We start from the raw sequence: 8,840 nt of genomic DNA on the forward strand, positions 1-8,840 counted from the left end.
TAGACCCTCCGTGGCTAGTTCGTGCTCTACCTTGCAGGTGCTAAGGCCGACCTCCATCAGCGTTGGCTACTGGCCTGGAGCGGTGGTTGGGGCTGAAGCAGCTGGGTATGCGCTCTCTTCCGCTGCAGAGGAGTTAGCAAGCTAGGAGGCGCTCTGTCGAAAAGAAGATCCATGGGGATGTAACTGTGTGACGATGAGCAAGAGTGAGCATGGACCAAGCCATCAATGACTGGTATGTTATCTTCTCCTGTAGTGTCCTATACTGTGGTTGGTTCCTGAAAACTGAAGAAAGAACAAACAACGTAGATGCAGTATTTCTGAATCTAACAGTCCACTGTCTGTTGGATCACATGAGTAATTTGCTCTATCGGTATTCTCTCTATCGAAGTCTTGCTTATTTAGAATCTCTAAGCTAAATTGATTAGGCAGCTTTAGGTCATGTAGATAGCTTTGGGCTTGAGAGGTGACAGTGGCGAGGTGCAGATTCAGTGAGCTGAACTCTACCGTGAGCATACAGTTGCACGTATTGTCAACAACAATAGAGAGCAGCATAAAAACAGGAAGCATAAAAAACTACCTTTTACATGTTTGTACAATACAGATATGCAAGATAACATACATCACATAATAAACAGTCAGACGAAGCAGTTCTCAGCTTATTGCTTGAAAATGTAACAAATCTAAGTGTTGGTCGTATGCTCCTTATATCGCTAGAAAACATACAAAAAATTTAAGAACTGGCCATGGCCACTCTTCTTGTATTTAAACCAAATGCATGAAGCGACTTTAGCTCCTGAGGTTTGTACACAACTTCTAAACTTGCGCCTGCAATTACTGCTATGCGGTTAGCTTTGAGATTGTCCATTTTAATAGAGATGACTAAATAAAATAGAATCTGAGAGGTTACCTTAGCAGTACCAAAACAGAAAGGGTTCCATCATGGCGACAACATATAGAAATAGATGGAGCACCACGCATTTGCACTTTGTCTGGATATATGTCCAGGATAGATCAGCTAAGTGCAATTGCAGGACCTTAATTTCCAGTGTTTTTGGTATAGTTTCAGTAGTGGTACACCATGCGGTGCACTTATAAGCAGTTACTAAAAGATACGCATTCATCCCTGAGAACAAAAGCAAAATGAACAAAAGCATTAGCCAGCAGGTCCAAGTAATAATAATTAATCTACATACAGAGAATGGAAGAGCATAAGAAAACGAACATCCACCAAAAAATGCGACAGTGCAGAAAAATGTAGTACATGGAAACACGTGTATAACAACGCCTAGAGATGACCAAGCACTTCTCAGTATACTATATTACTTGGTCGCTTCACCAGATTCATCGAGCGCTAACACTTTCAATCCCTCCCTTAATGTTACTCTTGAGATTGCAACATAAAAATGGCCGTGTGAGAAAGCCGGCTTTGCAAGTAATTGCCAACCTTGTTAAGAGCATTACCATGAAATTTTGTCAATGGTCATTGCATACTATCACAACTTTCGAAAACTATTTCTTCTCAAGGTACCGATAGAAGACAGCCGGCAACCTTATTAGTAGGAGCACGCTATGCCAACTAGATGCATCGGAATACATCTCAGAAAGACATGATCAGAAAAAGGCCGATGTGTTATATCAAGTGGCAAAGAGATCCAAGAAGGGCTAGCTTACCCCTCTCGTATATCCATGGGTACTGCTCCCTCACCAACATGAAGAATCCACTGTGCAAATTCTTCCGAACCAGCCTGCTCCTCATCTGATAGCGCATGATTAGACAACCTCGTGTTTATGGCAGCCTAAGCACAATCACATGCTGGTATAGGGACCTAATAAGCAAAGAGTCGACGACTTCAGCTATGCTGCTCCTTTCTACAACAGGCAACACTTGCTAGAAATCACCTCCCAAAACAACATTTTTTCCACCAAAATGAAGAGAACCTAACTCAGCATCTAAATAGCACACGGAACACAAACAATGCAGATTTCTCAAAATCATTATTTGTAATTGTGGAACCATGTCAATGTTGATCTCATGAAGCAGCAACACCTATGATGCAAAGAATCATTGATCCGCATTTTTTTCCTTAGATAAAATAAAAGTTTGCATTGTCGCAGCCTCTAATGGATCCCTTCGAAGCCAAACTAAATGTTCCCTTGCTCATTTATCTATCTATGCTAAAAAGAGTAATAATAACAGGAGCATAGGAAATAGGTGGTTGAGGACAACTAAAAGTTGTGAGAAGGCAGTTTTTATACTTCTTCTACCAAATTTGTCAAGAAGATCTGCAACATCATATAAACGTATGGCTCATTTCTATGGTAACGTAGATATTATTTATAATTGAGTTAAGCCATTTCTGGTAGTTCTGGGCTAACTACAATGTCATGGCTAGAACAACTTGCTGATGTATTTGGCAAGCTGAAATCCCCCATGGATGCATCATTCAGCGCGGAGATATCAAAGTACATACCTGCTGGATCTGACTTTATCAAATAGGTAAATTAGTAAAATCAATGAAACTCTGGTGCCATAGTATACTGAGTTTTTTGTAGGAGGCTTTGTAAAATCCTGGAGCGAATTAACTACCTACAAAATCATATAAAATCCATGCAAATCAACTACTTGTAGTACCATATAAATCTAGCAAACCTAAATAAGACGAAATAAAATCTGATGTGAGTATGCTCTAGGAAAGTGCATACCTGATGAACACACATAGCTGAGTTTATCAAATGGGTAAAGTAGTAATATCAATGGAAGCTCTGGTGCCTTAGTATACTGAGGTTTTTTAGGTGTCCTCCTAATATCCAGGAGTGGATGAACTACCTGCATCATCTATAAAATCCATGTCTGCCAACTTGCACAAAATCTGCAACAATTGAGATGAAGTGAATCAATAATGCGAGTGATTGGACCTAAGAAATAAGTTGCAAAGACAAAAGGAAAAAACGACGTGTAATACTCCATACACATCTTATGCATCGTGTTCTGCATGAATTGGGGAACAACAATATTGATGTCATCTAGAATATTGAGGAGCACAATAATTTTATTTGTAACCTGAGAAGATAATTAAGAAACCAAAGAGGAAAATAGCTCGTGAACCCATACCTCAACGACTCCGGCGCGGGAGGGAGAGAAACTGGAAGCAAGCATAAGGCAAACGAGCCAATCGGCCATGTCCTTGCCTCTGTAGTAGTCCTCCGGCACCGACAACCTAGAAGTGGTCGAGTACAACCCTTTGTGTGAACCGGAAGTCCACGGGATGCCCACAACATGGAGCAAGGGAGCAGCCTGTCATGGGGCCTGGCTGATGTGGTCGTATGGACCCCCGCCACAGGGACCACTCCATCTGCGTCCGCTCGTTGTCATGTCGCCCTGCTCCTAGCGGCTTGAGGCGAGGACGCATCCCTGTATCCAAAGCAGGTGGCGGCGCTACTGGCCACTGAGCAGGAACACCGTGGACCGGCCAGCAAGGTCGAGAGGAGCTGCAGACGGAAAGGCACCCCATGGCCACCAGCCGCCGGCCGCATAGGACGGCAGCCACGGAGGGAGAGGAGAGCGCCTGACCTTGGAGTGGAGGTGAGCGGCAGGGATGGATTTTTTTTTACCTAATGATAGGAATTGGGGAGGAAGATAACCATGGGTTTGGATTGTTCGGGGTGGGACATGCCCACCGCTTTGACCGTGTGGGAAAAGGAAACCGGGAGGCAACCGGTAACCGAAGAATGAAAGAGGGGAAAAAATGGTGACGAACCAAATTTACGGATCTACAGTAACTAAAGGGGCACGTGTCCCTGAGCGTATGGACGTAGCAAACTGAAATTGTGCATCTACAGTTGCCGATCAATCCGGGAGACGCTAAAACGTTTAGCTTTTATATAGTGTATATATAATGTATATAATAATGTTGGCCATCCTCATAGCACGGGCTAAAGAGGATTGGAAGATTGGCATCCTTATTCCTCATCTAGTTGAGAGTGGAGTCAATACGCAGATGATACAATATTATTCATGGAGCACAACCTCGAGAAGGCAGCGAACATGAAACTAAATTTTTGTATCTTTGAACAGTTGTCCGGAATGAATCCACAAAAGTGAGATATTTTTTTCGGCAAGGCAGAAAATGAGGTGGATCAGTATAAAAGTATTTTTGGGTGTGAGGCCGGCTCCCTACCTTTTAAATACTTAGGTATACCAATTCACTATAGGAGGCTTTTGAATAAAGATTGGAACCCAGTAGAGGATAGGTTTGAAAAGAAACTTGGTTGAAGGCAAGCTACTCTCATATGAAGATAGGTTAATCCTTATAAATTGGGTTTTGACAAGTCTACCTATGTTCATGCTATCTTTTCTTGAAATACCTAAAGGGGTATTGAAAAGGTTGGATTTTTACCGGTCTAGTTTTTTCTGGCAAAGTGACCAGTCTAAGCGAAAATACTGATTGACCAAGTGGAATATTATTTATCGACCAAAGGATCAAGGGGGGCTAGGTATCGAGGTACTTGAGATCAAAAATAGGTGTTTATTAAGAAAATGTCTTTTCAAATTACTTAATGAAGATGGTGTGTGGCTGGAGCTGTTACGCAAAAAGTACCTTTACAATAAAACACTGTCGAAAAGCCGACGGACTCCCCTTTTTGGAAGGGCTTAATGAGAGTGAAAGATAACTTCTTCGAGAGAGGTTCTTTGGGTGTTGGAAATGGCTATTTAACCAGATTTTGGGAGGATACTTGTTTGGGCCAAACTCCTCTAGCCGATCAATATCCTTCATTGTATTCTATTGTTCGACAAAGAAACGTCTTGGTGTCTGATGTGTTAGCAAATAATCCTCTAAATGTTGAGTTCAGAATGATTTTATCTAATGCTAAATGGGATGCGTGGATCCATTTGGTTCAGCATCTTTTATCTATTAATTTGAATGATGAAGAGGATACATTTGTTTGGAAGCTTTCTGATTCTGGCTCTTTCTCTGTCAAGTCTATGTATACTGATAATATGAATGGACATACAGTCTATTTGAAGAAGTATATATGGAAGCTTAAGATACCACTAAAGATTAGGATATTTCTGTGGTTGCTTCAACAAAAAGTGATTCTTACAAAAGATAATTTGTCAAAAGGGAATTGGCATGGTTGTAAAAAAATACGCTTTTTGTGATCATGAGGAATCCATTAATCATTTATTTTTTTATTGTCCCTTTACTCGTCTTGTTTGGAAAGTAGTTCATTTTACTTTCAATATTGTCCCGCCAACTAATTGTACAAATTTGTTTGGTTATTGGTTGAATGGGATTGATAAGGATACAAAGGCACGAATTCGAGTTGGAGCTTGTGCTATTGCATGGTCTTTATGAAATTACAGAAATGATATAATCTTTAACAAAAAAGAAACTTCTCATTTTTTACAGGTTATCTGTATGGCTACTCATTGGATCCACGAGTGGTATTTTCTGTTGCCGGAGGCGCAACGGGCACATATGAATTCTGGATGCACCCGTCTGGAGACGGTTGCACGGAATATCTTCAACCAGGTTGACTGGTGGCCTACTAGACGAATATAAAATGCATAGGCGACTTGTTTTCTTTCTTGTTCTGCTGGCTGATTTATGTATCCACCCTTTGTGATCCTTACGCTATAAACTCTAAATCTGATGACTTCGTAATAAAAATAGTTGTGTATATCTATTGATGCAGAGGCTGGAGTTTTCTCCCCATGTCGAGAAAAAAACAAAGCACAAAAAAGTGCAATTCAAAACCACATATATATACTTCAATATTCAGTACACAACAAGGATTAGTCAATGTATACCAACGGAGTACGGTCGTACCAAACCGCCACAGAGACCTTGAGCACGCTCAAAACGACCCCCGATCGAGCGCCGATCGATGGACGTACGCTAATTAGCCCCCTATAAATACCTTCCGGTTTGCACAAACATCGATCGGCAATTCGTCATCAACACATCTAAGAATCCAAGTACGTAAAAGAAGCATCGATCGAGAGCGAGCATTGGAGCATCACCAATGGCAACCAGCAATGTCATGCCGTCCTCCCGCGTCCTGCTCCTCCTCCTCGCCGCGACCCTTGCGGCTGTGGGCTCCGTCCGGGGCCAGAATCCACCGGCGCCTCCACCTTCTCCGGCTGCGCAGTGCACGACGGACTACATAAAGGACCTCGGACTCTGCGTCGACTTTCGGCTGGGCAGAGCCGACCTCCGCGGGAAGAACCTGGCTTTGGAGAGGGAGCGGTGCTGCCGGGAGGTCCGAGGGAAGCCAAGCGCCACAGAATGCCTGTGCGCCGCCTTCCGGCGTGCCGGCGTCACTGACCCCACCGAGTTAGCCGGCAACGTCAACGCCGTGCGCGTAGTCTGCGACCTCTCTGAGGTCTCCGGCCTCGCTTGCCCTGCCTCTACATCGGACTGAGGACGCGTGCGCGGCCTCGCCGTCTGGCGACGGATATATATAGTGGTGCGCGCCACAAAGCGTACTCACGTCTGCTACTCTATGCCTAAATAATGTGTCTTGTGTCGTGCCACCAGCTAGCTTGTGCTGGTTTGGACCCGGCTTAATTAGCGACGTACACACGTCGACCAGGGCTGCTGGGGTCTTCTCAATAAAAGTTCCAACTTATGTATTGTACTGTACGTGGTGTGTATTAAGCCCATGATGAGACGATTATCGTGTGCTCTCATAGTTTGCATATAAATGATACAATTGTTTATTTATACGGTTTTGCTAATTCTCAGGTACATTAGAATAAACTTATTCTTAGTTGAATGTTATTGGATTGCGTCAGGATTCGTACTAACAATAAGTTGAATATAGGATGCAACTAGGATTTCTTAGCTGCACCGAGCTTGCAACTAACAAAAATGTGTGGACTATTGGATTGTTTCATGATTCGTGGTAATTAGGCTGGTCATAGTGGTAAGTATCATGTAGTAGTATCATGCATATAATACTTGTGTATGATACTACTACCTCCATACCGGTTTAATATTCAAATACGTATTTTGAGAAAGAAGTTTGACTACAAATTTGATCAACAAAATATGAGATATATGATACAAAAATGATATCATTGGATTCATATTCAAAAGAAGTTTCCAGTAGTATATTTTTTTGTGATACATATTTTATATTTTGTTGATCAAATTAGTAGTTGAAGTTTTTTTCTCGAAACGCGTAATAGGCCTATAATCCGGTATGGAGGTAGTGTCGTTGCCTAATCGACGGTACCTCGGAGGAGGGATCCTCACGAGGGGGAGAAGAAGTAGGGGCCATAGGGCGGAGTGCACACGGGACGGTGGTACGCGATTTACCCAGCTTCGGAACACCTGCACGATGACAGGGCCTACTGCTGCTTGTCTGGAATTATCTGGGCGCTTTCGCGTTGTTACAATGAGTTGTGGTTGTCTCGCTTCTAGCTCGAGATCTGCCCTCAGGGCTCCCGGGATCCGGCTTATATAGGCGCCCGGATCTAAGGTTTCTACGGAGAGTCCTACCCGGAATACAAGTTGCCTAACTACGGAATATTACATTGCCGTGTACGTCAAGGATCCACCTATTCCTAACTTGTCGTCATGGATCCGGCTTCCTTCATGGGCCTTCACGGATCTGACTTCTCGCATAGACCTCTTCGGATCCGGGTACCTCTGTAGGGCGGTTCGGATCCGGGTACCTCTGTAGGGCGGTTCGGATCCGGCTACCTCATAGGTCGGTTGGGATCCGAGTCCTTGTTCCTGGGTTGGACATCTTCCATCTTGATCAACAACAACTGGGCTGCCCGGTGGGCCATATGCCATCACCACCATCTGTGGGCCACCCGGGCTTGCCGAAATCGGACCATGTCGATGGTAATACCTATGAAGTATATCCACAACAGTAGCCCCCGGAGTTCTCCAAGATTCACCGTTCTTCCATCCAGCTCAGCTTGCGCATGTATCTTCATCCTTTGGCTGGAACGAATAATAGAGAATCTTGAAGGACTCCAAACTTCATATCTCCAACCAAGTATTGGTCGGAAACTTCATGATCCAATGGTCAGATTCTTCGAAGACACCATCCAACGTAATCTTCGGTATGGATCCGACTAGTCAAATGTAGGTTCAGATCTGACTAGCCAAAATATAGGTGTGGATCCGACTACCCAAAATATAGGTGCGGATCCGACTAACAAAAAATTAGGTGCGGATCCGGCTACCAAAAATTGAGGTGCGGATCCGACTACCAAAAATTAGGTGCGGATCCGGCTACCAAAAAATAGTTGCGGATCCGGCTACCAAATATATAGGTGCGGATCCGGCTACCAAAAATTAGGTGCGGATCCGGCTACCAAAAATTAGGTGCGGATCCGGCTAGTTAGCCAGATTTTCGCCATCTTTGAAATTTTTCTTGACATAACCATATGTATGTAGCCCCCGAGCGTTGAGTCGGCTTGCTCCAAGGAGACTCGATGCTCAGAAACTTAGCCCCCAAGCGTCAATGTGGAAAATTTCCGGCTTGGTGCTCTTAGAGTAGCTTTATCTTTATATGTGACTTAGGAATAGCGTAAATCCCAAGCATCTAGGCGGAAATTTCCAGCACTGATACCCGAAAGGAAACACACTTTTCACCTAAGATCAAACCGCAGCCCCCGAGGGTTGGTTCCGGCTAAGCATAGCGGAATCAAGACTCAAGTTGCTTTTCCAGCTGTGCACGTCATGGATCCGCCTAACCTTTTCTCATTGGATCCGGCTAGCTTCCCCTGGGGCTTCGCGCGGTGCTAGATCTGCTTGAAAACACCTTAAATCAAGGACTGTTGTACGTCCAAGTGTCATGTACCTGATACATAAACA

At 43.8% G+C, this 8,840-nt stretch overlaps 1 long non-coding RNA gene across 3 annotated transcripts; it reads right to left on the bottom strand.

Annotated features, from left to right (window-relative positions):
* Positions 1-551: 551 nt before the first annotated feature.
* LOC124649757 lies at positions 552-3,366 on the bottom strand. 3 transcript variants are annotated; one of them, XR_006986776.1, is made up of 5 exons: positions 3,113-3,366; positions 2,704-2,870; positions 1,672-2,587; positions 908-1,123; positions 552-825 (listed from the first exon to the last, which is right to left on the bottom strand). It is a non-coding gene; the product is annotated as an uncharacterized LOC124649757 (long non-coding RNA). The 3 variants fall into 3 exon arrangements; XR_006986774.1 differs by having other exon boundaries at positions 908-2,587; XR_006986775.1 differs by having other exon boundaries at positions 552-834; positions 908-2,587.
* Positions 3,367-8,840: the final 5,474 nt, after the last annotated feature.

Source organism: Lolium rigidum, chromosome 4 (genome assembly GCF_022539505.1).
Source record: "Lolium rigidum isolate FL_2022 chromosome 4, APGP_CSIRO_Lrig_0.1, whole genome shotgun sequence".
NCBI lineage: Eukaryota > Viridiplantae > Streptophyta > Magnoliopsida > Poales > Poaceae > Lolium > Lolium rigidum.